The sequence below is a fragment of the Bemisia tabaci genome, chromosome 6 (genome assembly GCF_918797505.1).
Source record: "Bemisia tabaci chromosome 6, PGI_BMITA_v3".
NCBI classification, from domain to species: Eukaryota; Metazoa; Arthropoda; class Insecta; order Hemiptera; family Aleyrodidae; genus Bemisia; species Bemisia tabaci.
Genome location: NC_092798.1, coordinates 35,494,649 through 35,514,105, shown reverse-complemented (window position 1 = coordinate 35,514,105; position 19,457 = coordinate 35,494,649). Strand labels below are relative to the sequence as shown.

Here is a 19,457-nt window from a genome sequence, read left to right as displayed (position 1 = left end):
TGAAAGGCACTGATTATTTTATTATATTATAAGGGTCCTTAACTCCACATAATATTTGTACCTACACATTCAAGGCAACATCTGATAAACATCTAGCAAAATATCCAGAATTGCAAGCATAGAGAAGTAGTTATCTTTTTCCTGGGCATTTGCCAAAATGTCTGATTTGACAATCACCCTCTAACACATCACCAAATATTAATACCTCTGCTTCATAAAGTGATGGGTGAAATGTACTACAAGTGGGTAAAGTAGTCCGTCATACTAAGGAAAAACGTCGTTTAAATATTCGAATGTTGCCAAAGTTCATCCGATAAAATATTTATTTTTGAAAAATGTTAAGCATATTTTGAATTACAATTTTCAGATATTTTAGCCTAGATTGCAAGTGAAATTCTTCGCAAAATTTGATGGGAAATGTTCGAAATCTTTCCAGAAAATGCGTGTTATATTAAAGAAAATGTTTTAACGCCTGAGGGCTCATACGGCAGTTTTCCCCAGCACGGCAATCCTACCGTGGCAACATTTTGAAACTAGGGATGCAGGGATGCAGGGTGCAGGGTGCGGACCGTCTACGCCCACAAAGTAGTGGGTGTAATTGAGTGCGGGGATCGGCGTTGCGGTGGCGGGGGAGGGGGCGCGTATCAAGAGTGGTAGCATGTGCTAAAATTCTCACACGCACAATGGTCGCCTTTGAATCGGCGTCTCGTATAAGAGCATGTCGAATTTCGCCCGCATAACGTGCAACGAAAACCATCCGGCCAGCCGCGGTGTCTACTCATCAAGTGCCAGGCTGTGCGAACGATAACGCAGAATTATTTTCCCTGGTAAAAATTGGCAGTAGAATCTGTGTTCCAAAATACCATACCTACAGCCGGCTGTAAGATTTCCAATAGCTTCTGTAGCCGGCTGTACATTTTCTTTTAGCCTTTTATAGCCGATGGCGACCAAGCAACAGCCAGACGATAAAGTTTATGCTAAACGTTACTAAATACGGATACTAGGACTTAGTTAGTTTTTGGACCACCGCTCTCTTTTTGTGCCGTAGTATCTTGATTTATTTTGCGAGGAATGTTCCGTCCTTTTGAAGGATGCCTGCCATTCTTAATATGTTGGAGCGCCTTCAATTTCTTATGATACTGTGCAATACCTCTGGTGTGAAATAGTTGCTTCAGACCCCATGGCACGCTGCGGCGCGGCGGGCGAGCAGAGAGCGCGAAACGCGCATCAGCGCCTACAAACCCAACAGGGATACTTCACGCATTGCGCAATGCGTGAAGTATCCCTATTAGGTTTGTAGGCGCCATTGCTCCGCCGCTACGCTTTGTGTTAGGCTCTAATATTTAATCTGGCGGAGTCAGCGTTATTCAACTCATGATTTTGAAATGTTTGCACCCTCTGTATGGATAGTTCTCATTTTAATTGATGAAAAAAAATATGTTTTAAAGGAAAATATAATGTGTGTTTTGTAAATATCAAGGTAGTTCCGTTTCAAACTTGGAGATTTCCAAAGCACACGAATTTCTACACAATTTCTTATAGCCTTTTATAGCCAATGGCGATAAAGTGTAAAACCCGGCGATAGGAACTATAGCCCGACTGTATACTTTTTTATAGCTTCGTATAGCCCGGCTATATGATTTGCTCCGCTTCCTACAGCCAGCTATATGATTTCCAATAGCCTTCTTTAGTCGGGTATAAGAACTCCTATGGTATTTTGAAACGCAGCTCTTATCGCCAATTTTTACCAGGGTTCTGCACCTTGTTGAGAATTTTATTTATTTTAGCACTCAAATTTGGGAGAGGTTACTGGTTTAATAAATGGCAATAACTTATTCATTTGCAAGTAGCTCACAAAAAAACTTCAAGGAATGCCATTGGTTTTATTATTTTAATTTCATTTATTTAATTCAATTCAGTTCACCTCAACTTAACTCAAAGCAACACGCTTCAACTTAAATTAATCAACTGAAATCGATTCAACTGAATTTAACTCGATTCAACTAATTTCAGTTCACCGCAAAGCAACTTAAATCAACTAAATTTAACTCCACTTAAGCCAGAAAGAAACAGTGAAAGTTTAGAAGAAAATTATTGACAATTTATTCAATGCGATAATACGTCCTTTTGAAATATAAGCATTATTTGAAACAAGGAGATCTCTTTATTTCAGACAATAATTTCCGTTGAAGTATACTTTAAAAAGAATCCCTGATGATGAGCAAGAAAAGAATCCAAGTTTTCCATTGTATAAGATCATCACATCGCTAAAAAAGAAAAATTATTCTATGTATGAATGGTAGGATACCGCTTAGGTCTATTAGTAAGGTAGTCTAGTAGCATTAAGTCTATTAAGTCTAATTAGTATGATTAGGTCTATTTATAATAATGGATGCCGTTTAGTAAATGCAAGTTCAGAAGTTCACCTTTCTGCCTCATGAATAGCAAGTCATATCTCTGCGCATTTCATACCAGCTGATATCAATAAATTAGAAGCTTTTTAATAATTTCAAATTCAACGCCGCGCTGGGAGTAATCAAATCTGTCTGGCAACTGCACGCAACGAAAAAAAAGTGCTCATTGAAACGGATGAATCGTAATACGAAGGTATTTCATTACAGGAACAGGTCATCCTCATCAGATCCGAACGCAGGACCTGGTCCGATGGGCCTATTATTCGAGCCACGATAGGCGTAAAAACAAGAGAAATGCCTCACTATTGTATGCATATGCTGCACCATAATTGTGGGCCAACTGCCTCGGGCTGCAAAGGATGATCGTCTCTTTGTCCAGACGAGATGGGGGAGCAGAAAAGGAGTGAATAAAAAAGGGGGAGAGCCTTGGCTCTGGGGAGGCTTTACCCCAAGTGCTCGATAGTTGAAAAAATTAAACATTTTTCTATTCTGAACGCATACATAATGTATAATTTCCAAACCCGACTTGACAGCGCTGTATTTTTCATCAAATCAGAGTTATCGAACTATGTGTGGAATTTACCTATTTTACACGGGAAATTTAGGTTTTATTCGCACGACTTGGCAACTAGGCGTTGGATTGTCTACCCTCGTCAAATCTAGGAGTAGTATTCATCAATCGTTTTACAAGTTCATTTTTTTCTCGAACGCCTTTCACTCGTGAAAGAAGTGCGATTATGCTCAATTACTTAACCTGTTTTTTTGTTCGGAGGCACTTCGATGTTCCCCGCACAAATGGACGCCCCGGAAGATTTTATCTTCGGAAGAAAGGGGGAGGAATAGCGAGAGGCATGAAAGTGCGCGCTGGGGTCGGAGAAAAAATCATCAGGGTTCCTAAGACTGAAAAGACTGCTCTTGGAGGATAAATTAAATTTTGATTCAATGCCTGCGCTTCTTGCGTGATAGGCTCATGGTCAGTATTTTTACTGGAAAACAAAACCATTATTGGAAGCAATTAAGCTACTGCCTCGGTGTAAATAACAGCTTTCTTTACAGAAAAAAGGCAGGTAATGACACGCCACAAAATTATGTAACTACTTCATAACTTGCAATTGCAGCTTGCATTTTGCAACTTGGGTCAAATTTCTCTTTTAACTACACCTCAATCATAGATGACACTCTAAGCGGCGTACGGATGGGCTGAAATAACAGCTTCAAAGGCAGCTAAAAAGTTTCCTACAAAGAAGTTATTATCTATAATGCTTTTTATATCCGTTCTCTTGACGAGAGGAGATTTGATCAGCAGTTTAGATTTTAAAAATTGTTGCTTCGTGTTGATAAATGAACGGCAATGAACTGTGATAAGTTATGACTCATTTAGGAAGCATGCGCAGTTAATTACGTAATGAGTGTTAGGAATCAAAACCAAACTTGCAGGCACAAAAAGTGAGACTTTCTAAGAAATCAAAGAAAAAGTGTAAATGTATGGTCAGTGTCGAAATCACTGATAATATTGATTGATGAGTTATCATGCAATTCCTTGGGGAGTGAAGTAGGAAGCTTTTCCTTTTGACCACTCACCGTTGTTCCAAGGAGTCATTTCTCCTCAGATGACCATTACATTAGGAAAATGAAAAACGGACATCTAGAAATGGATTGCAACCCATTTTCGGAGGAAAAAGATTTAAAAAATTGGGCAACAAAACTCAAGAAAGAAGGGATAAAATAAAATACTTTGATAGATTAGACGAAGCACAACTTTGCTCCATGGAAATAATGTGATTGAACAAAGGGAAACAACGTTTTTTTTTATTAAAGTAATAGCCGGTACTTTACAGACTCACTTTCGCTTCAAAACAAAATTCCTGGCATTGAATTTTGTCTGAAAAATCCTCAGTTAGATAGCAGTGGCGTGGCGTGCTTTGCGATATATCGATTTTTATGCCGTTTAAACCTATGGAAAAGGATCGATAAACAGGGTGTTCGCAGCGAACACCTTAATAATCGATTCTTTACCATAGGTTTAAATGGCGTAACAATCGATAGATCGCAATTCACGCCACGCTACTGTTAGATAGGTGCGTGAACCCCCTCCGTTACTTTCCCTCAAAGCTATCGATCAACATGTGTGCAAACTTTTTGAATGCTCGAAAATTCCTGGCAGATTTTGAACCAAATACTTTTCATTCCCACAATACTCCTGAGGGTACCTCATTCCGCGGCTAACGATGCCCGAGAGCTAAGAAAAGGGGGAATCGTAGCCCCGCCATCAAAAGGCACCGATGTAAATCGACCCACGTAGCTTAATCAAGAAGCCGGTGTGAGTGCATTCCCAATGAGGTGGAAAAACAGCGAATCAAAGTTAAAGAAAACAGGGGCAGAACAAACGAACATCTAAAATAACCGCGGCAAAAAAGGATGTTTCCGGAAAGGCGGAGGACAAAAAAAAAACGGGAGAAAGAGTTGGTGATGAATGATTATCGAGAACATAAATTAAGTTAATTAGCGCAGTCACCAGTTCGGGTGTATGTTCGGTGTGTGGTCTCGGCGACGCTTTCATGTCCGAATGTCACCCACCGTCGCACCGGTTGCCGAATTTCCGTTTTCAATTCCGAGGAAAAAAGTTTCGTCATGTAAACCGTTCTACAGTGATATGCTATTCGGTTCGCGTAACCGTTCCTTCGGTTCTAGAAACGATATCCTCTGTTCAAGCAACCGAGCTTTTCTAACTAAACCGAACGATAGGAAAAGCTCGGTTGCTCGGCATAAAAATGCGATTTCTCCTTGCAATCTTTTTAAGTGTAGGTATAAAAAAAATTGGATTTAGACAAAAAAAAATTACAAACGAGAAAAGGCGACAAAATCTCTCATTTACTGAGAGTATAGTAATTTCTAATTTTGTCGTCTCTTGGTGATACAAGAGACAGTACCTTCAATTAGTCGAGTTAAGAGAGAAACCAAACACGCAATTTTGCCTGGAACGGCGCGACTTAGAGAGAAATGATAACGAGGACTTGAGATGAAAAGGAGAAGCCCTCGGCGCGGCAATCGGCATGTAACACATATTAGCGCCTACAAGACTGCACGAATACTTCTCGCATTGCATCAAACACAGTGCGGTCATTGCGGTCAGCGTGAAACGGATAGCGCCTACATGAATACATGAATACTTCACGCATTGCGTCCAACACAGTGCATTCAGCAGTGGTCGGCGTGAAACGCATAGCGCCTACAAGACTGTCTGAATACTTCACGCTTTACGCCCAACATGGAAGGCCTTGTCCACACAGAGATAGGTTTACGAAACTTAACTTTCGCGCAAAGTTCCGTGAACTCTTGCTAGTAGTGTTGACAGGGCTTTCCCAAAAAATCTATTCAACACGAGTAAATGCGTCTTATGCACCCCTCCCCCGCTGGCACGTTCACTTGATGGTTTTTATCGAGTTTCAAAACGAATGAGAAGGGGGCGGCAAAATACAAGAGGCCCATGGGGGGCAAAATACATGCGGCCCATGGGCGCCGTGGTCCATAATAGCAAAATGCATTCCAAGTACTCCGAGTGTCTAAGTCCCGTAGAAGCTCCGGTTATTCAAACAAAATTTTTTCGGTTTTTCATTTTTTTTTATTTTTATTTTTATTAGGATTGGTTAAATTCCTCATTACTATACTAGGCACTGTTTTAATAGTGAGCGTGACGGTAGAATGTACCTATTTTTCCCTCCTGCAGCCAGAATTTGGCTATTTGCTGAATGCAAAACTGTTTCTTTCGAGAGGATGAAAAAAGAGTAAAGGACTGATTTGGCATCAGCAACACGGTGGCTACTATTTCGTGTGAATGTGTGTGTATTTTTACACACCTGTACACGCGTCCGCTTATTCATAAATACAAACGCGCGGGCACTCTGTGAGTGTTGGAGTGTAAAATTAAGCGACTCCCGTGGAAAACACTGCGCGACATTATTAATTATCCTGTGCCCACTCTCGTGTTTTTTGGTCACCGACACTCCCTCCTCTTCTCCTCCCTTTCAGCCCTCCATAAAGCCTCCCCCTTTCTCTCTCTTTCACGGATTTGTTTGAATATTCTTTTCTCTCTTCAATTTTTTCCGGTTTGGTTTGATGTATTTTTAATTTTCGGCTCTGAAATTGAAAAAAAAAAATCGAGAATCATGAGCATTACTGTTGGCTAAATTAACATTCAGAGAAAAAAGTGATAAATTGAGCCCACACGAATCGTGTTCATTAAGGGACTTTTTTTGTGAATGAATTTTAGACGAATTCTGATTCCGAGTAATGAAATACTGAACATATTGCCGTATGATGGGTCAGTTGTGTGTGGTTCGAAGTTGTTTCCTCGTTTTTTACTTATGTCTGAATATTTAAAGACAGAGACGAAGAGTGACCCTCCACTAGCCTCTTGGCGACTGGTGGATACTTTTACTTTCGGAGACTCAACACTTCCTTATGGACAATTATGAGACAGCAACAGTCATCGAATCAACTAGGTGGATATTAAGCTTTCTGTGACGTGCGTCATGAACCAAACAAGTTTTCCAAATTTCGGTTTGTTTACAAAACGGAGTACTCAACGCGCATTTTCTAGCATTAACCTAATAGACAGGTCAAGAGGTGAGTAATGGAGTTCCGAAAGTAAACGCCTCCACCATTGCAGGGATACCAAAGGAGGGTCTCTCTTTGTCTCCGGTTTAAAGATCATCAAAAACTGACGAAGTGTCTGAACAAGTCAAGTTCTCATAATTAATGTAACTTTTCTAACTTCCCAAGTATTCTTTCTTTGGTACAGTTATACCTAGGCGGACCTTGGAACTTCGTTTTGGGAGGGAACGGGGGCAAAAGACACCTCATCAAAGGGGATCTGAGGGCCCTAAAGGACGCCTTACTAAAGTCTCAGTGATTAGTTCATCATAATTAATCCACCAAGGATACTTAAAAAATCTAAATTTTCATTTTAAAAAAAGAGAGAATAAAAATTAACGTATAGTGGTTTTTTACGTTCTTTTCTCATTCAGGTTGCGGCGAGACAAGGGTCGACTGGGGTGAGAAATGGGCATAATTTTCACTCACCTGTCCGGTGAGCAAGAGACAAGTGACCCCAGCCTCCCCGAATGCACTTGTATCCCTCCGCGGGCTGCGAGTGTCACTCCACTGTGCTAAGGAAAAACGTCGTAAGAGCCATCAGACGTTGCCAAATTTCCTTCGTCAAATCACGAATTTTCGGGAAACCTTATGGTAATTATCCCTCTGATTTTTTAAAGAATTCTGTTCATGATTTGATCCTAAAGGTTTGAAAATTTTAAGGAAAAATATGCTTAACTTTCTTCAGAAATAAATATTTTCTGAAAGAAAATTTGGCAACATTGGAATGCTCATACGATGTTTTTCCTCAGCACGGCAGCACTCGAGTATGAAACAATATCCCGGGCGTCAGGCGCTTTTACACGCGGTTTGCGGGGACTGCTAATCCATTATACCCTTTCATTTGTCCGCTTTTCTGACTCCGAAGCTCGTTTCCCGCCGTTTCATTATTCATGAACCGAGTCTCCACTCTGCCGTGCTAAGGAAAAACGTCGTATGAACCTTCAGGCGTTGCCAAATTTCCTTTAATTAAACGCGAATTTCTTGGTCAACTTATGAATATTTTCCTCCCAATTTTTCAGATAATTTTATTCGCAATTTCACCCACAGTCCCTGAAAATTTCAAAGAAAAGTATTCATAACTTTCCTCAAAAATGAGCATTTTATTGACGGAAATTTGGCAACTCTTGAATGTTCATACGGCGTTTTTCCTTAGCACGGCAGCACTCGTCTTGCCTGCATGCACGTCAGCTCGTAGCCAAGCTGACGTAAAGACGTAACTCTATTTTCACCCATGTTTCAGAGAATATGGAGTTTTATGGACGGCAGAGACAGTTGCGTTTCTTCAAATTTGGCAGCACTGATTTTCTTTCATTTAAATGTACGTAAAATAATCGATTCTTGGCATAAAAGCGATATTTTTAATGGGTCTAAATAGAGGAAAAGCAGTGTTGCCAAAAAGTTACTTTTTCCGAAGTCACTTTCACGCCTTGTTGAATTATGTTCAACAATATTTAAATCATACAATGATTTAACTATAAAACATATAAAACTGGACGAATTTTATTAGTAGTTTTTCATACCATTTTCAGAGATGTGTACAGGATTACAGGTTATTGAATAATGACTACACACAAATTTTGGGCTTGAAGGATCAGCTGAGTCAGCTGTTGCCAAATCTCAACACGCCTCATCAATAAGTACCTATCCTTTCAGTGCGACGGGAAACAGCCAAGGCAATGATTTTCTTAATTTTCGTAAATTCCTTTTCCCTCAGTCAAGGAATTTTGCTTCACCCATCCAAGCTGATGTAAACATTTTTTAATAACTAGAGTCTGCTAACATCTACATCGCAAAATTTAAAAATGAAGGAGGTTAGAAGCTAAAATATTTCACCAGCAAGTAAAATAACATAATATCGATCGTTAGGGGGCCAACAATCGCTTTCATTCTTAACCAAATCGATAGGATGTTTTATTTACCTCGGCCTTTGTTTGGAAGTCACTCTCCCCACACAACAACCACACAAGTGTATAAATTATAATCAGGCCCGTCGGTTCGAAGTCAAAGGGTGTTGCGAATGTTTACATGTAAACCAACTCTCCGGAGTTTTGTGTCCCCAGGGACATGAGGGAGCTGGCGGAACTTAGTCGTGTAAAGAGTAGTCAGGGAGAGGGAGTGGGATTGACTCACTGCAATTCGGCTCTCCTCGAAATAAGGGTTCGTTCAGTGTTCACGTACGGCTCAATTTTTACGACCCTTGCGATTGAAGGGATTGTTGGACCTAAGCACCATCTAATTAACAAAAGAGAGAAGGGTGGTTGTTGTTATGGAGAATCTATTTATAAGTCCGCAGGCTCTTTTACTAAATTTTTATAAATTTTCAACTTTAAACTTTCAGGAAAATGTCCTAAGTTTTTAAAAGTCAAGGAATTGAGGTAAATTACGCGCCATTCCTCACCTACGATACAACGCGTATTTTTTTATGTTCTATAGGGAACTCACATGAAAATGTTCTATGAATCAACACTGGTCGAAGCGGACATCAAGCGCGCAACTATTCGAACTACGGAGTGGTCGTGTGGTATCACGCGAAATTGAAGGAAAATCTTAGCTTTTTGTCTGTCTCAAATTACTGGAATTTATAAATGCCGCGATATTGTGTTTTTGCAAACTGCTGAAAAAGTCACGCATTTGCCTCGATACTGAGATGAAAATTCAGTATGATTTTGTATGTTTTAACAAAACCACTGGAAAAATTGCGTGGTAGCCGCGATATTGCGATAAATATCGCGCGCCATTTCTCACTTTTTACCAAACGGCTGAAAACTGGCGTATTTGTCAAGATATCGCGAGGTGAAGTGCGCGAGATTTCTCACTTTTTTTTATATAAAACCTTAATACCTTCGTGTATTTGCCGCAATACTGAAATGAAAATCATGTAAAATTTCTTATGATTTTACAAAACCACTGGAATAATTGTGTATTTTTCTGAATTTTACGGTAATTTTCATAAAAATGCTACGTATATGAATCAAGACTGATCAAAGCGAAGACCCGACAAGGCACAGGGTAGAATTTCATGAGCCGCCCTGCGCCGTCCGCAGCGCGCATGGCGCACGACCTGCCTTTCATTATTACACTTCGTCTAGCGTTGAGAGTTCACTGACTACTTCACACGACCAGTGTGTAATTTTAAAAGTCGAAAAAAAAAAAATTACAGGATATACGAGTTTCTCCGCCACGGAGCTATTCCCGCAAGAAATCTTCATCACCCGCCCGTCGGAGACGTCGCGGCGTGCTGCCAGAGCGAAACGCGCACCGACGCCTACAAACCTAAGGGGCTACTTCACGCATTGCGCAATGCTTGAAGTATCCCCTAAGGTTTGTAGGCGTCAGTGCGCGTTTCGAGCTGGCAGCGGCAGAACGCCACGCGCGCCGCAGCGTGCCATATACTTGCCCATAATTGATAGGTGAGTGTGTTAAAATATAGGCAATTTGGCATCAAATTCGAAATTAGCGACTCAATAAACATCATTTTCGAGACTTTCGTGATCTTTCAGTCACTATCCAACTTATTTCTTTCTATTCTTGGGTTTTGGACCATAGTGTTCCGCGGGTGGGCGGCGGCCCATGAAATCCTCCACTAGAAAAAAAAAGAACACATTGGATCTAGAGTCCAGGCTCTTAAAAACATCGACAAGAAAAAGTACTCTTGATTCAATCAGGATCTAGCTTAAATCAAGAACCAAGCCTCTTAATTTAAGCGGATTTCGTTTTGATTCAAGCAAAAATCCGATTGAATCAAGAGTATTTTTTCTTGTCAATATTTTCAAGAGTCTGGACTCTAGATCCAATGTGTTTTTTTTCCAGTGTCCCCTGTGCTCAATCGGCAAAGACCAAGTGCGCAACTATTCGAACTCCAGAGTAGCCATGTGGTATCACTCAAAAATGAAGGCAAATCTTCATGTTTAGACTATCTCAATTCATTGACATTTATGAATGTAGGTATCATGCTCGCAGTCGCATCATTTAATGCAGGAACTAAGCGCGCAACTATTCGAACTCCGGGGTAGGAATGTGGTATCACGCGAATATGAAGGAAAATCTTAGCTTTTCGCCTGTCTCCAACTACTGACGTCTATGAATGCTGTGATATTGAGACGATAATCGCGTAATTTTTGACTATTTGGAAAATTTGAGTATTTGCCACGATAATGAAATGAAAATCGGGTATAATCTCTTCTGTTTGTAAAATTGACGAGTGGATGAAAATAATAACTAACAGAAAAATAACAATTTCCGCCAAAAATACCCATTAAAATATGTACAGAAATCTTTGTTTTCAAAAGCTGGACATCAGAAATTCCTTGAAAGTCTGACATTGTCGTTGTCTAATCAGGCGGCGCTCTTTTCTGTAGTGAAAGATTTGCGATGGCAGTATTATCTCCGCATGGATACTCTGTTATTCCGGTGCTAGAAATTGGAGTGTCGTGTGCGTGTTGCATATCTAAAATTTGGACGGGTACCTCTTATTAAAATTTATTGCAATAAAATTAAAGCAAGTTGCAATTGTTTTTCTTTCTTCCTTATTTTTCTTTTAGCAATTTCCCCATCTGTTTATAGTATGGAGTTCATCCTATTAATCGTTCCAAATCGGTATTCTCTGACCAAATGATGAAAAATATTGCAATTTTATTAGGATATATAGGATATATAGGATTTTATATAGGAATATATATAAAAATATTACTAAATAAAAGGAACGTAAATCAAGAATAAATTACAGGAAATCCCAGTATATTATGGAACGGAGAGACATCCTAAAAAATTACACACTGATCATAACTAAGATAGAAAGTTCCTTATAAATAATAAATTAAAACGAAGAGGTGTGCGCACTGAGTAACTGTCGCACTAGCTCGTAAGATCAGTCTTTCCATTTATCTTATGCTCCGAATTTTATGCGAAGCGAGAATTCCCGTATGGAAAGTTTGCCGTTTCCAAAAGCGCCCTCAATTGTGGCGTGATACCTTACGCATTCCGGAGAGTACGTAGAGTTGTATCACTGCGCCTGAGCAATGCGATCGAAGATTAATATTGAAGTAGCCTCCACGCTGGCCTATACTTGTCGGTTTTCCTTTGCTTCTATCGCAGTATTGAACGCATAGTTTAAGTGTGCTTAAGTTAGAATTGTTTTTAATAATTTTATCGGAAGAATCAACAATAAAGAAGTTGTGAAAAATATCACTAAATAAAAGGAACTTAAATCGAGAATCAATTCCAAGAAATCCCAGTAAATTACGTGTATGAAATGCTCGAATTGAAAGGAAACGCATCTGAGAAAATTACACACTGATCATAAATAAGATAGAAAGTCCCTTATAAATAATAAATTAAAACGAGGAGGTGTGCGCACTAAGTAACTGTCGCACTAGCTCGTAAGATCAGTCTTTCCATTTATCTCATGCTCCGAATTTTATGCGACGCGAGAATGCCCGTACGGAAAGTTTGTCGTTTCCAAAAGCGCCTTCAATTGTGGCGTGATACCTTACGCATTCCGGAGAGTACGTAGAGTTGTATCACTGCGCCTGAGCAATGCGATCGAAGATTAATATTGAAGTAGCCTCCACGCTGGCCTCTACTTGTCGGTTTTCCTTTGCTTCTATCGCAGTTTTGAATGCATAGTTTAAGTGTGCTTAAGTTAGAATTGTTTTTAATAATTTTATCGGAAGAATCAACAATAAAGAAGTTGTGAAAAATATCACCAAATAAAAGGAACGTAAATCAAGAGTAAATCACAGGAAATCCCGGTAAATCATGGAACGGAAACACATCCGAGAAAATTACACACTGATCATAAATAAGATAGAAAGTTCCTCATGAACATTAATTAAAACGAGGAGGTGTGGGCACTAAGTAACTGTCGCACTAGCTCGTAAGATCAGTCTTTCCATTTATCTCATGCTCCGAATTTTATGCGACGCGAGAATTCCCGCATGGAAAGTTCGCCGTTTCCAAAAGCGCCTTCAATTGTGGCGTGATACCTTACGCATTCCGGAGAGTACGTAGAGTTGTATCACTGCGCCTGAGCAATGCGATCGATGATTAATATTGAAGTAGCCTCCACGCTGGCCTCTACTTGTCGGTTTTCCTTTGCCGCTAATGCAGTTTTGAACGCTTAGTTTAAGTGTGCTTAAGTTAGAATTGTTTTTAATAATTTTAACGGAAGAATTAACAATAAATAAGTTGTGAAAAATATCACTAAATAAAAGGAACGTAAATCGAGAATAAATTACAAGAAATCCCAGTAAATCATGGAACGGAAACACATCCGAAAAAATTACACACTGATCATTAATAAGATAGAAAGTTCTTCGAAAGTTCCTTGAAATTTGGCAACTCTCGAATGTTCATACGGCGTTTTTCCTTAGCACGGCAGAACAAGCTCCCGAACAAAAGCAGTCGTAGTCGAAGGGGTTGAAACAAGAAAGAGGTGCACCCGATCCCGAACCTCCCTTTCACTTATCGCCCGTTTCGTCCTCAAGATCCTGTTTTTTGCTCCTTGCGCATGCATGTCCCGTGCGCGGCGCGCGCCCGCTCCAGCCGCTGCGAGCGCTGCGCTTCCCGCCTCCCGCGAGCCGCTCGTGAAACCAGTCAATTCTCGGCGCTTGTCGGATGTGCAGCGGGTAAGTTCCGGCGTGAAGCTTTCGCCAACTCGCGCGTCTAACCTCAAAATTCAACCCTCGGATTTTCTCGTGGTAGATTCGCGTGACATCACTTCTCCTATTTAAAAACTCGTTTCTGTTTTGTGTGTGAATTGTGTGGGGTTTTGTCCCTAAGATTCTAGTTTTTAAACACGTGGTTTTTTGTGTTCCGTCTTTCGCTTCTCGTGTTTACATCGAGGATCGTACATTTACCGGCTTTTGAGTGACAACAAGTGAAGAATAGTTATTTGATAAGGAATCGTCCTATTTTCTTGTGTGCACGTTGTGATATTTGTGTTTTCTTTTTAGCTTCCTAACTTTTGGATTACTGACTGCTAGTTTTGGATCGACGGATATGGGTACACGCACTTTTTAAGGTGAGATTAGTTTCCTTATCATCATTGATATCATCAACAAAATGCTTATTTTGACATAAACAGCAGCAGTATTCCTCAAAGTTGTGAAATCTTGAGCTTTTTAGGGGCTAAAGAAGCTGGTCATAGGTTCATTTGTTCCTCACAAGGGTTCACTGGAATTGATCGACTATGAACGATTACAAATTTTCTGGGGGCCAGCTCTTCGGACCTCATAGCCAAGCCTGTTTGTCGAAAGCGCAGTAATAAGGTTCATATCTGAATAGAATAGGAAAACTGGACACTTGCGGATCTAAGCGTTGATTGAGAATCTCTTGGAGCCACAAAGAGAACTATTGTTTTGTAGGTCAGGTTTCCTTATCAAAACAAGATGGAAAACTGACCTGCTTCAACAGCGACCATTGTGTTTAGCCACTGTGAAGGGGGAAACTGACTGACCTAAAAAAAAATATGCATGAACTCAAATTTTCTGATACTCAATCGCTACTTTTTAAGTTCTCGGTAGAGGAACTGATGAGGCTGTCCATAAGCTTTGTCTAATTAAAGTTTTGAACCGTCGCAAATCGGTATGTCGAATGACGTAGCCGCTAAATCAGCATTTGTAAAAGGGAGAGGGTGGGAAGCTTCTTGACAGGTGTCTGAAGGGAACCCGGGAGGGTGAGGGGGGGGGGCTTGATCAGTTGAAACAGAGATGTAAAAAGAGGTGTCTGTAAGTTTTTCTCGTGACAGCTGAAGTAATCATCCCCTCATGCATCTAAGTATTACACATGGAACCGCCCATTAATCACGCCAGGGATTTATTTTCGACTTTATGACGAGCTCACCATTTCTTCTCATCCCTTTAGTCTATCGCCCATTTTACCTCTACTTTGATATGTGCCGAGATTGTCAGGCTTAGCGCAAAAAAGAAAATAAAATAAGAAAACTAATAAGGAATGAAATAATTAATCATACTGATCTTTCTTTGCTGTTATCCCTCAAATTTCCGGACTACTACCCTAGGCGTTTTCAGTCCTCCTTTCGGTTAGGCTTGACACTTCTCATTCTTTCCATCTACTTCAGCCACCTTTCATTCACTTCAGCTCACATCTCTCTATCCTAGTCTTATGAGATAATTCGTTTTTTTCCCGAACGAAAGAGCGTAACTCCATTCCAAGGTTGCAAAATTGATTCAAATTATTCAACTTGCAAGAATGTACCCGTACAATCTTAGTTCAAAATTTTTCTGATTTTTACATGAGATCTGAAGAAAAATCAGTGAAATTTCACCTTGAAAAGCCCGAGATGCTCCTGGCAAAAATGCAAATAATGAGGAGAAATGTGGCATCATTAAAATGTAGTTAAGTTATTTCGTGAGAAAAACTTAGACAGCCCTTCGCCCCAACGCGTTCCTTGCTTCGCCATAATCAGAGCTAGGTAGTAGAAGAGAACTATAAGCGACGGCTCTCCAAAAGAAAATCGATAACTGTTTCTAAAAAAAACTATCCCAATTCGACGATCCCATCTCATATCGAAAATATCCAATCATTCAATCCCTTCGACTCGTATCTCCCCACTCATCTCTGTCGAGTGGTGCCCCGAATTCCCTTTTGAAACCCGGTGAGGTAAGCGAATTCCAGGCCGGGCGCACAGGACCTGCGTCGCTTTGATCGTTAAAAAGATGCTCCGATCAAAATGCCCACTCAGGGGCCCGGTCGGGCGTCCACGCTCATTTTCGAGAGATATCGATGGAGGGGGCGGGGTAGGGAGGAGCAGTGAAGGGTTTGTTTCCTGCAACATCAAAAGGGAATTAGGTCCGCGAAAAGGAACACACTCCTTTTCAAGTCCGCGCCAGTAACTGCAAGGAAGGACTCGGGCGAACGAACAAGAGAGCGTGTAATACACATTAGAGTAGCTTAAATTTCCCCGCTGGAGCAAGGAGCGCTGAAAAGCTCATAGTTGTCCGACTGAGCAAATCCTCCTTTCCAGCCTTCGTCTGTCGCGGAAGGGGAATTTCAGCATTTGTATGAGAGGACGATATCGAGGGACTAAGTGCGAAACAGCGTATCTCCATTGCGGTGTCTTACAATTTCAGCTCGTGCCTCATTTTTTCAAGAGGAACGAGTCAACTCTGCAGCTTGAAGTTTTTACAGAATATTTTGCTGATCCAGAAAAATAATCAAGGAATTTTTCAAGAAATCATGATGGCTAGTATTCCGAGAAACAATGAGTTGTGACAGGAAGTCCGTAACTTTGCAAACGAGGATACACTTCAAAAGAAAGTCTCTCGGATCCTTTAGTGAAAATAACCTGCATTATGGTAGTATTTACCATAATTCTGCTGCTACTTACCATAGTATAGTAAATGCAACCATGCAGTCCGGTGTTTATTACCGTGCTCGTATGACTGTGTCAGAGTTTGATAAACTCTACTATTTTTTTATCTCAGTGTACACAGTAGACACATGCTTAGAAATAGGTAGTTTGTCGTTGTAATGAATCAATTTTTCCCAACGAATCTTTGGTTAGGTCAGAATAAACCGGTTCAACCCTTAAAAACGCTGCTCTGTTTGGCATCTTCGCGCCCCTCCACCCTCATCCCGCGCGAGGAAGATATGTGCAAAGGACAATAATAATGTAATCTTTGTGAAGTACTTATTTTTCTTCGGGAGCTCTTTTGCTTCCTCGAAAGGAGCTTTTATGCTCTTGCAAAGCTTGTTATTGTTGCGCTACCTGTGGAAAAGATTGTTTCCACTGCGTCATTCCACGCCGGGCTCCAGTAAGTATTTCACTTCCAACTCTCTGCCGATTCGTGGAGGGGTTTCAAGTCTGCTCACGAGGAGCTTCCACTTAAAACTTACCGTAAGCTTTCGACTTACACGCCAAAATTGGCAACGAGGGTCGTCTCAGCCGGCTGATGCTTCTCAGCGAATGATCTCTTAATTCGTTGCGCTGAGGATTCCGTATTTCTCTCAGCTTTGTCGTGTTAACTTGTTTGATATCTTACTTAAACTCATTTTTAAAAGCTGAGCAAGCTCGATGGATGATAGAGCTTTTCGTCTCGGAGGTATTAATTCTCAAGTCCCAACGTATGGGCAACGTTGCACTGAAAATGATTCATTTTGAATCGAGCAGACTTCTGATTTAAAACGGCTACGAGACACTGGTTACTTGATTTAAGAAAAAAACGAATAAAATCCTTTCAAGTTGTATTTAATTGAATCGGGTCGTAGGAATACCGCAATAGCGTATCTTTTTCTAGCTTTGAGTTAGTTTGTATTGATAATGCAAGATCATTTGACAGAGGATCAATTGGAACCCATTAAGGAGAAAGAAACCAAACCACATATAAGCTTTTGCCAAAATTGTACCATCTAATTTTACATGAAAACGAACGATTGAAACTCAACTGCCAGCTTATCAAATGACTGATCGACAAATGACACTACAAGATGAGGCTTTTTCGATCAAAGTCATTTGACAAAGAAATGACCAGGTCTCGATGCTACTGCTGCAGCTGATTATTGTTGATTATCAAAATTGATAGACAGAACGATAGACCATTGAGGCGAAGGGTGAATGGAGCGATCCTATTAGTGGAAACGGGTGGGTGGTTCTAATTTTCAAAGGAAGGAAGTAATAAACTAAATATTGGCAACCCATCTGACATGCCCATAGTGATTTCATCATTTTTCCCTCAGCCTATAAGTAAGAACCACCCGTTTCAACCGATGGGATTGCTCTATTTTTTATTTGTCCTCTTTGCCTATAGCTTTGTCTAGCAATATCAACAATCAGCCTGCTGATGCAAGCGTGGGTAAGAGGAACTCCGCCAGGCGAGGCGAGTGCAAAATAGGTGGTGATAGAATTCGATTAATGGGTAAGTAAGTCCAGGAAATTACAAGTACTTGCGAGATAAGAATCGGGCATAATTGGTGGCCATCTGCAGTCATGGTAGAGGTAGGGTCATGCTGATGGGAGCTCGAATGAGTGGATTTAGCCGATCTAGGATACTCGGTTCGTTCCGGGATCCGCGAATCCTCACTTCCAATCGTTCGCCTGTTCTTCCGATTCGCGATTTTGCTGTTTCTTGCGAGAGCTCGCATTAACACTGAAAGCTGCTTGAGAATCAGAAGCACAGTGGTCAGTGGTTTCGGCACCAACGATGAAAGCCCCAGTCCCTCCATCAAATATTGTGAACACTGAAAAAAATAATATGCTGTTTTAGCACCTAGGATGTCAAAAATGTGTCTGGTGATCCCACGATGCCCTCGCAGTTAACTTTACATCCTATGAATGCAAATTCAACTGCGTGGGCAATCAAGGTAGCATCTTAGGATCACTAGACACTTTTTTGACATCCTAGGTGCTAAAACAGCATACCACTTTTTTCAGTGAATATCTCAAGATTCCCGAGACAGCGCAATCTCGTTTCGTATCCGTCACAGGTAAATAGTAAAATAAGGCATTATATAAAATGCCTAGGCTATAGTCAATTATTCTTACTTTGATTGAAATTCCGAGTCTTTTCCTAATTTTAGATGAAATAATTAATAGGTGCTGTAAGAAACTATTCTCTGAAAAAAGTGCATAATTCAATTGTATTTAAAGTTACTTCTAGTTCCTAAACGAACATCTATCTTGAAATTTTCAGCACGTCATAAATCACAGAATTTTCAATTTTTTTAAAGGTATAATAGAAGCATGTGAAAAGGAAGGAACGAGGGAAATTCGTCGATTTGATGAGTTATTTTCCCCAAAATATTGAAAACTTGTGAACCCTTCGCCATAAATTTACAGACTTCCGTGAACAGTCAAATTTGACTATTTGTCTTGGAATTTTATCAAATGCCTAATTTGACTAATTGCGCGCGACACATTCATTGGCGTAACTTACCAAATCTGGACCCGCCCGCAGACTGTATTTGCGGGACCCCCTCAATACCCCCCTCCCCAGATCCATGCCCCCACCCTCGCATTGCAGGTCCTGCGGGTCCTACATTTACGTAACTGGACATATCTATGATTTGTCACCATACCTTCGGCGTAGTTATTTCCGGCTCGTATACCTCTGTATGGTAGATCCTACGATGTATCTTCAAAATTTTTTGAAAAAGTGGAAAAAATAACCTCAGAAATCAGAAATTCCATTTCCTACAGTTTCTCAGGCCAATCTCACTCTTTGGAATCAAGCAGCCAATTCCCTTCAAGAAATTCATATTTGTAAAGTCCGTTGGTAATGGGCGTCGATTAACTTCCGATGGATAACCCTCGTTCTTCGTTCTCAGCACTTGTAAACGAGGCCTTTTAAGTAAAAATGACGGATGTGAGGTACATTCTAACGCGAGCACCCGTCGTTCATGCACGAAAGGCCTCATGTACGCCACACT

At 40.6% G+C, this 19,457-nt stretch overlaps 1 protein-coding gene across 1 annotated transcript in view; it reads left to right on the top strand.

Annotated features, from left to right (window-relative positions):
* The first annotated feature begins 13,636 nt into the window (after positions 1-13,636).
* Positions 13,637-19,457, top strand: part of LOC109042976 (discoidin domain-containing receptor 2) — a 594,631-nt gene continuing 588,810 nt past the window's right edge. The window contains 1 exon segment of the mRNA XM_019059971.2: positions 13,637-14,091. The gene's annotated coding sequence lies outside the window, so the exon portion shown is untranslated.